Genomic DNA, 9,793 nt, shown 5'->3' on the forward strand with positions numbered 1-9,793 from the left:
AAGCAGCAAAAAGGGCATGTTTTGACTATTTTTGAGGCGTTTACATTTTATTGTAAAATTTTCTAGACTAACCTAAGTACATATGCCCTTATACAGCATTAATCTACAGATATATGAGGCCAAACGCCAAATTGAAGCCTATAGGTGTGTATATATATATGTAAAAATAGCCATTTTTCGGACAAAATATTGGTAAAATGGAGAAATCTGGCCATAAAAATTACATGTGAGTGTACATAGTGTGTTGGGGTGAAGTTTTGATTTATTTTGATTTTTGGGGTTTTTTCGGGTTGAGTTTGCTATTTTTCTTTTAATATTACTAATTTTTTGCAAAAAAACTTCAAAAATACAAAAAGCAGGTGAATTGTGAACGTAATGAAAAACAAAAAATATGGGGATGATTAGTGACTATAAGATGACCCAGGGTACAGTGTGGGTGCAATTATGACAATGAAGCGGGAGGCGTGTTGTGGCCAGATTTTGATCGAATCGTCAAAATTCTCAGAAACTGGGCAAACGGAGTCCAAATGAGGAACTTTTCAAGTCTAAACTGTGTTTTGTGAAAAGTTAGGATCACATGTCAAATTTCATGAAAAATGGTTCGGGGACCCCCATTATAAGATGTTTTCACCCCACTTAGAGCTCATTTCAACTATTTCACTTGTGAGAGAGAGCTCTAGCCACTTAGAGCGCACAGGACTTCCAACAGCTGATACGCCACGCATAGGCACTCAACGGCCACCAGATATGAGAGGTAGACTCAGCACCTTATGCTCTTCGTGTATATTTGATGTTTTGTCACCAAGACTAGCATAGAACTGCAATGGGGTTTGCAGGGTAGAGGCCTGTGAGCATAGGTAGCCACCTAACGGCTAACCCAATGCGAACAAGACTTCATAGGGGGTTTACCCTAGCCTAGGAGACCAATCTTGGATGCCCAAAGGATGTTGAGATATCGAGCTCTACACCTTGAGCTGGCATCCACTACGGGTCTTGGCCGCTTACAGCATTTACTCACTGGCGCATTAGGTGACCGACACGGAGGATCTCTGCCAGTGATTCTACAGCTGGACTACACTTATAGTGCCAGCCTAGTACGCTTCTAGCGAGTTCACACTTAGTGACCGCATGTACATATGTGCTACTTTTCAGCTTTAGCACTTAGTCATTTTGTACTCTCTTTTCTGTGAAGAAGAAGAAGAAGCTTTCCATCTCTGTGTGCTTTGTGCTTGCCTTGTGTAGCTCTCTTGCATCCTCATTCTTTACATGGTATCAGAGCCTGGTGCAGGCAAGAGAGGCTAAGAGAGCAAGAGCATCACAATCCCTTTGTTCGCAATCCACGACAGTTTCTGAACAGGTCTCCAAAGTGCAGTATACAGAGATTTACTGTACAAGTACAGTGGTTGTGAAACGCTTGATTGTGGACACTCGTTGAGTGTAGAAAGCGTTACAGGAACCACGATAGCAGGTTCAGCAGATTTGCAGGTTTTTGCAGATTGCAGCTATTTTGTCTTAGTGCTTCAAGATGTCTGACGGTTTCAGTCAGATTGTTACTGAGAAGCTTGAGAAAAATAACTACCCTGCATGGAAGTTCAGAATAACAAATTTCCTAAAAGGAAAAGGTTATTGGGACTATGTAGAAGGAGACAATGAAAAGGAGCCAGAGATTCCCGAGGCAAATGCTACAGCAGAACAAAGGAAAGCTTTGAGGGACTGGCAACAAGGCCAGAGCAAAGTGATGTATTGGCTGTCTATGAGCATCACAGATGGCATGATGGGCTATCTACAGGATGCTGAAACCCCCGGCCATTGCATGGAGAAACTTAGGCAGAGTGTTCGAGGTGAACACCAAGGCCAGGAAGCTTCAACTAAAGTCGGAGCTAAATCAAGTTAAGAGGAACAACCTCTCAATCAATGATTATGCCTTGAAGATCAAGAATATCATTGAGGCTCTTGGATCTATTAAAGTGTCAGTGGAAGACGATGACATTGTCCGTGCATGCTTGGATGGTCTAGGAGATGAGTATGTACATTTTAGGTCTTCCATGAATACAAGAGACGACATCCCCGTGTTCCAAGATTTGATTTCTATGCTTATTCTTGAGGAGAAGAACCTTGACACATCTTCTTCTCATGGCAGAAATAATTCTGAACAGGCCTTCTATTCTAACTCCAACAGAGGTAGAGGTAGAGGTCGTGGTCGAGGCCCAAGGGGTTGCAGGGGCCAATTTCTGGAAGGTCAATCAAATCAAAACAATACAGGTGGCAGGGGAAACCAGTCTCAAGGCAGGGGGAGTCAAAGAGGTCGTGGTGCAGGATCAAGCAGGCAGCAACATACTCCAGATAGTAGAGAATGTTGGACTTGTGGTGAAAGAGGTCACATGTCACGTGACTGTCCAAAGGGAAAAGCAAGTAGAAAGAGAGAACAGGGCAACTATGCATCTACTAGCAGAGATGCAGATGACAGCAAAAACGAGCGCATGTTTGTTATGCAGCATGTAATGAATACAATGACTGCAGAGAATTCCACCCAAGATGATGTTTGGTATGTGGATTCAGGTGCCTCTAATCACATGACGTCTCGTGGAGAGTGGTTTAGAGATATGCGCAAACCAGATGTGTCAGGATATGTGCAGACAGGAGATGATACAGCTCACCCCATTGCTCATGTAGGGGACATACCTCTAAATACGAAGAGTGGGAAATCAAAGTACTTAGCAGATGTACTTCATGTCCCAAACATTACAAAGAATCTTGTTTCTGTTGGACAAATGGTTGAGCAGGGTTTGCAGGTTCACTTCAATCCAAATGGTTGTTATGTAGAAGATTTCCAGAATGGCTGTAAGCTGATCATAGAGGGCAAATGTGTGGGCAGAATGTTTACGCTGAATGTAGACATGCCTGAGGTAAAAGCTGCATTATTTGCATAGGGCACAGGTGTTGTGGCTGATGTTGACATTTGGCACAAACGCATTGGCCATGTCAATGAGCAGAGATTGCGCAGCATGCAATCAAAACAGATTGTAAAAGGTTTGCCCAAATTCAAGGTGGATGGTATGCATAAAGTGTGTGCAGCATGCCAGTTTGGAAAACAGTCAAAGGGCTCATGTCCACATGAGCGCAATGTATGTAAAAGGCCACTTGAGGTGGTGCACACAGATGTTTGGGGTCCAACCGATACTGCAAGTATACATGGTTGCAGGTATTATGTCTCTTTCATTGATGACCATACAAGGAAAGTATGGGTCTACTTCATGCGTAACAAAAGTGAAGTGTTTGGTCACTTTCAAGACTTCAAAGTCATGATTGAGAAGGAGACAGATATGCAAATCAAGACATTGAGGTCAGATGGAGGGGGAGAGTACTTCTCCAATGATTTTTCACATTTTCTGCGAATGCATGGTATACACAGGCAGTTTACATGCAGATATACTCCACAGCAGAATGGGGTCGCAGAAAGGAAAAACAGGCACATTGCAGAGGTTGCACGTGCATTGATGAATGAGAAGAACATGCCTCATCATTTCTGGGCTGAAGCTGTAAATACAGTTGTGTACATTATGAACAGGACACCTACAGCTGCGGTGCATGATGTAACACCTAAGGAAAAGTTTACAGGTACAAAGCCTGATTTGGCACACTTGAAAGTGTTTGGTTGCATAGCTTACGTGCATGTACCAGATGAGTTGCGTAGGAAATTGGATCCTAAAGCAGAGAAATGTATTCTTGTGGGATATTCCCTTGAACAAAAGGGGTACAGGTGCTACAATCCTACTACACGAGAATTACGAGTGAGCAGAGATGTAGTCTTTGATGAGATGAGCAGCTGGTACAGTAATGCACATGGCACTATTGGGGCTGATGTAAAAGATGATGTGGTTGTACAAAATGTGAGGCCACAGTCACAGGTTTTGAGTGGACCACAAGAGTCCTCTTCTCGTGGCTTTGTTGAGAAACCATGGAATGGTAGACTACGTACGCAGGTTACTCCACCAACAGGTACAGGGAATGTATCACGAAAAGGAAAAGAAAAGGTTGATGAACCTCCCTTTATGGTTGATGCATCATCAGGTTTTTCACATGTAGACATGGATTCAGATGGTTCTGAACAAAGTCTTGATGAGGAATTTGGAATTCCGGCTGTCAGGACACCTGGTGTAAGGAAAGTACAAGAAGATGCTAGAGGGCAAAGGAGTGACCAAGGACCACGCAGATCTAATAGAGTCAGAAATCCAGTTCAGAAATTGACTTATGATGGGTATCTAGCGCATCACCAAGCCTACATGGCTAAGGTGATACAGGATGTGGAGCCCACATGTTTTGAGGATGCAGTTGGAAATGTGCATTGGGATGATGCAATGAATGAAGAGATGGCTGCATTGGAAGCAAATGACACATGGGAGTTGGTGCCATTGCCAAGTGGCAAGAAAGCTATTGGCTGTAAATGGGTGTATAAAACCAAGCATAAGGCTGATGGTAACATTGAGCGTCACAAGGCAAGGCTGGTCGCAAAGGGTTATGCACAGACGTATGGCATAGACTATGAGGAGACCTTTGCTCCAGTGGCAAAGATGACGACTATGAGAGCTGTCATAGCAGTGGCTGCATCTAGAGGATGGATTATGCATCAAATGGATGTAAAGAATGCCTTCTTGAATGGTGAGTTGCAAGAGGAAGTGTATATGGATCAGCCACCTGGTTATGTCGATCCAGGTTACCCAGATTATGTATGCAGACTTCTCAAAGCTTTGTATGGTTTGAAGCAAGGCTCTAGAGCATGGTATGACAGGATTGCCAAGTATCTTGTCAGTATTGGTTTTAGGAGAGCTCATGCTGATCATTCACTCTATGTACGTGAGAGTGATGTGGGGATTGTGGTCATTACCATATATGTAGATGACCTTATTATTGTTGGTGACAATGCTATGGAGATTGACCATGTGAAGGGTCTTCTCAAACAGGAGTTTGAAATGAAAGATTTGGGCGAGTTGCGCTACTTTCTTGGCATTGAGGTGATCAGGACTCCAGAGGGTGTATGGCTGTCACAGAGACAATATGCTTTGGACATGTTGTCAAAGTATGGTATGGCTGATTGTAAGCCGATTTCCATTCCCTTGGATGTGAATGCAAAGATGAGTGAAGAGAAGGGTGATGTTGTTGAGGATGTCAATATGTACAGGAAGATGGTGGGTAGTCTAATCTACTTGACTATCACAAGGCCAGACTTGAGCTACACAGTAGGCTTGGAGAGTCAGTTCATGCAGCTTCCGAGGAAGCCACATTTGGATGGAGTACGACGCACACTTAGGTATGTGCAAGGGACTCTTGACTACGCATTGTTCTATGCAGCAGATGCACCATTAGCATTGTATGGGTATACAGATGCAGATTGGGCAGGTAGCATTGTTGATAGGAGATCTACGAGTGGCTTCATGTTCTCTTTTGGGAGTGCTGTTGTTACTTGGAGCAGCAAAAAGCAGCCTACGGTTGCTTTATCGAGCACAGAGGCCGAGTACAGAGGTGCAGCAGTTGCGGCGTGCGAGGTAGCTTGGCTACGCACATTACTTGAGGACTTGGGAGTGCAGGTGGACCAGCAGATTGTCATTCATTGTGACAACCTCAGCAGCATGCAGTTGGCTAGGAACCCAGTGTTCCATGCTAGGACCAAACACATAGAGGTCCATTACCACTACGTTCGAGAGCGAGTGTTGGCAAGCGACATCGACTTGGTCTACGTCAACACAGAGGAGCAGATAGCGGATATCTTTACCAAGGCCCTCGGAGCTGAGAAGCTTCGACGTTTCCGGACTATGCTTGGACTCTGCGACATGCAGAGCTCGAGGGGGAGTGTTGAGATGTCGAGCTCTACACCTTGAGCTGGCATCCACTACGGGTCTTGGCCGCTTACAGCATTTACTCACTGGCGCGTTAGGTGACCGACACGGAGGATCTCTGCCACTGATTCTACAGCTGTACTACACTTATAGTGCCAGCCTAGTACGCTTCTAGTGAGTTCACACTTAGTGACCGCATGTACATATGTGCTACTTTTCAGGTTTAGCACTTAGTCATTTTGTACTCTCTTTTCTGTGAAGAAGAAGAAGAAGCTTTCCATCTCTGTGTTCTTTGTGCTTGCCTTGTGTAGCTCTCTTGCATCCTCATTCTTTACAAAGGAGGCAAGAAATCATCGGAAAAAACCCTGATATTTCAAGCCCTGCAAGAGGCCACAAAGAGGAAAATCCGGCAAAAGTGGCCTGAATGATACCAAAACTCATGGGTAGGAGCTTCTCGACGAGCTCTACAAGGCTACATAGGCTACATGACCATAAGGCGACCCAAAGCAAGCCTAAGCTTTAGAAACGGTATCGGAAACGCAAAGCGTCACTTGGCTCTTGTTAGCCAAGCGAGACGTCCGTTTGCCACCAAACTTCATGAGTGGCTTACCAAGGCCTTCAACAACCAAGTCCTATGGTGGTAGACCACTACAAATCATCAGGGGCATGCAAACGCAATCATGGGCACTTCCAAAGAGACAAATAGCCAAACAAATCTCAGGTGAAGCCAAAGCCAACAAGAACCACATGGCAAGGTCCCCCAAGGTTTTATGAAGCTATGCTGGTCATCATCAAGAAATTTCATCGTGGAAAAGTGCTCCAAGAGTCAGAAATCGCCTCTGAGGCTCTGAAAGCCAAGAAGGGAGTTTCCAACTAACCATTTGATTTTTTAATTGAAATAAGGCACAACGGGGACTTAGGAAGGTCATATGCACATAGTAGTAGGACTTGCTCCAAAAAAATGCACAGGAGACATCCTATGCGTAGGATGTCTCAAGGCCACTTTTGGGCACCCAGCTCATCATTCAGCCATACGCATAGCCTCTACATGTCATTTACATCTAATCCCTCAAGTTTCACTCCATTTGGACCAAGTTTGACCTCTTATGCATCAAAAAACACAAAGTCAGAGCATAGAGTCAGAGCATTTCAGACCTATCAGAAATGATCCAAATCAAGTGAAACTTGAACCACACACTCCTCATAACATGTCAAAGCTAACTATGAGGTCACATCTTCAAAAATATGAAAAAAGACATCCTACACGTAGTATGACTCCAAGCTTGAAATGACCTCCAGGTGGATTTTTTGATCTTCAAACATATTTATCACATTCATACAAGCCCACCCACCAGGTTTCAAGCCAAACAGATCACTTTTTGGCCTCATAGCTCCATAGATGGACTTTTCATACTCTAAAGCACAAAAAATGGGCTTCCTACCCTCAAAACTTATCCAAATCCAAATCTAAGACCATGGTGATGATCCACAGGCTATGCCCTATCACACTGACAAGTTTCATGCAATTCTGAGCAAAAAGACATCCTACGCGTAGTATGTCTCCAGGGTCATTTTAACTTACTGAGCAAAGTTTGACATCATGAATGTGATCAACATGCTACAAGAAGCCTACATGTCAAGTTTCAAGTCATTTGGATACCATTTGCTCATCGTTATAGGACATCCTACCCATTTGTACACCAAAAGCCTAAAATAGTCCTATCTAAATCAGAATCCAAGCACATAAGCTATCATCATGTCAAGTTTCAAGTCATTCTCATGAAAAAGACATACTACGTGTAGGATGTCTTTAGGCTTATTTTGCAGCACAAATCCTACTATTTTCACTTGCAGGGCATCCTTAGTCCCTCTTGAGCTCATGTTTCAATTTTCAAGTCAATTGGATAGTTAAAACTCAGTTTATCAGCTAATCTGTAAAGAACGCTAACTTTGGGCTACTGAGTGCAACAGGATCCATGGCAGCCACTAAGTCGCCAGCAAAGAAGAAAAGAATGACCAACAAGGACTACCTGGATGAGGTGGATCCATTTATAATACCAGCAGGAACCATATAGCCCACTACCACTTGATTACAAAGCAACTTACTTGAAGCAAATGACCTTAGAATATACTAAGGCATGTTCAAAGACCTAGAGGGCAATGCCATAGATCCTGCCAATGATACCACAGGAACTCAATGAGCTCACAAGAAAGCCAGGGATAGTGTCTATCTTGGGAAAGTTAGACTTACACAATTATTTTGAGGCTTTGCCAGCAGGAATTGACATTCAGAGAGTCTGGGCATTTGTCACCACAAAAAGGAGAATGGCATAGCCAAGGTGACAGATCTGCAAGGAAAGAACAGAGTGATTGTGATCATGCCAGAGGTGATTGCAAGTGCCTGGAACCTCTCTAATGCAGGAGATAGTGTCAACAAGAGGCGAGAAGAGGTGAAGGTATACAAGGAAACCAAGAAGAACTACACCTTCGAGGATATTGCGGATCCAATGGTGGCAACCATGTGCCAACTATACAACCAATATTTCCATATCTGCACCAAGAGGCCTCAAAAGTACATTGTGCCGCTGCAGCAATTGGAACAACATTCACATGGGCAATGAAGACAAGCAGCCCAGGAGAGATAGATTATGCGGCATACCTGCACTACCACATTGTGAGGATGGGAACCAAGAATCCTACATATAATGCAGCAGGGGTGATGCTCACCAAGGTAATATATGAAGCTCTACATGCTAAAGGATAGTGGCCTCTTCCTCCATCATAGAATGAGTGGTTGAAGCTGACAGAAGACAAGGAAGAGGAGAAACCTACAGCTCCCAGGGTGACCACCGTACTGAAAAGAAGGTTAGAGACAGTAGAAGAAGAACCACCTCAGCCAAAGAAAGGAAAGAAAGCAACAACTCATCTGCTAGCAAAAGAGACCAAATCCTAGAAGGCCACTCAGCTAGAGAGGATGATGGAGAGTTTTGGAGCCCAAAGAATGCTTAAAGGAGATCTAAGCTAATTATGGAAGCCCTCACTTGAGGCCATGTCTCGATCTTCTCGAAGGACTAATAGGGATCTCTTCGAAGATTATATAAAGAATTTCAAGATCCTAGATGCGATGGCCGAGAATATTCCAATCATACCTTTTATCGAAGAAGAGGTTGATGATGTGAGGCGGCAACTATTAGAAGAGTAGGAAAGTGAAGAGCGAGAGAGGAAAACAAAGGCTGATCGGGACTTCAAAAAGAAGCAATCAACCCCACCATCAAGCCGCGAGTCCAATCCTCCACCATCACCACCTCCTCCTAGTCCTCCTCAACCTCAACAGACTAGGGAGTTCATTAAATCTGAGAAGCCGCAAGACTCCAAGAAAGAAGAGGAAAAAGAGAGAGCAGAAGGAAGAATTTGAACCAAAGCCTGAGAAGCAAGATCAGGAAGTAAAAAGCTATGGAATATTCTTGGATCTACTAGCTATTGGATACACTCGAGAAGAGGCAGCTCATACAGCTTTTCAAATGTGAATCCCTAAACCAGAAGAAGACACGCTGAGCCCTCGTTTGGTGGAGCTAAAGGAGATTGCAACACATCCGTGGATTTGCAACCACAAAGCAGAGATTGGGAAGAAGTGATGCAAAAACTGCAAGGATTAAGAGCCAGATCAGTGGCCAAAGAGATTAAGTATGAAGGGCTAAGGTTGAGTGAAGTCAAGGTGAAAGCTGAAGTGGAAACCCTTTAGAAGTAGAGTCAAGAGAAAATGCACAGCCAAGCACAACTGCAAGTTGAACTAGAAGCAGCACTGAAGAAATGTCAAGAGTTAGAAAGTCAGAATAGAGAAACCAATCAAAAGCTGATGAACTCTGAAGAAGAGTACTAAAAAATCAGCAATGCTCTGACTGAAGCCGAAAAGGAAAGGGATGGGCTCACCCTACAGCTGGCAGAAGAGTCAAAACAGG

The sequence above is a fragment of the Adiantum capillus-veneris genome, chromosome 1 (genome assembly GCF_014529385.1).
Source record: "Adiantum capillus-veneris isolate H3 chromosome 1, ASM1452938v2, whole genome shotgun sequence".
NCBI classification, from domain to species: Eukaryota; Viridiplantae; Streptophyta; class Polypodiopsida; order Polypodiales; family Pteridaceae; genus Adiantum; species Adiantum capillus-veneris.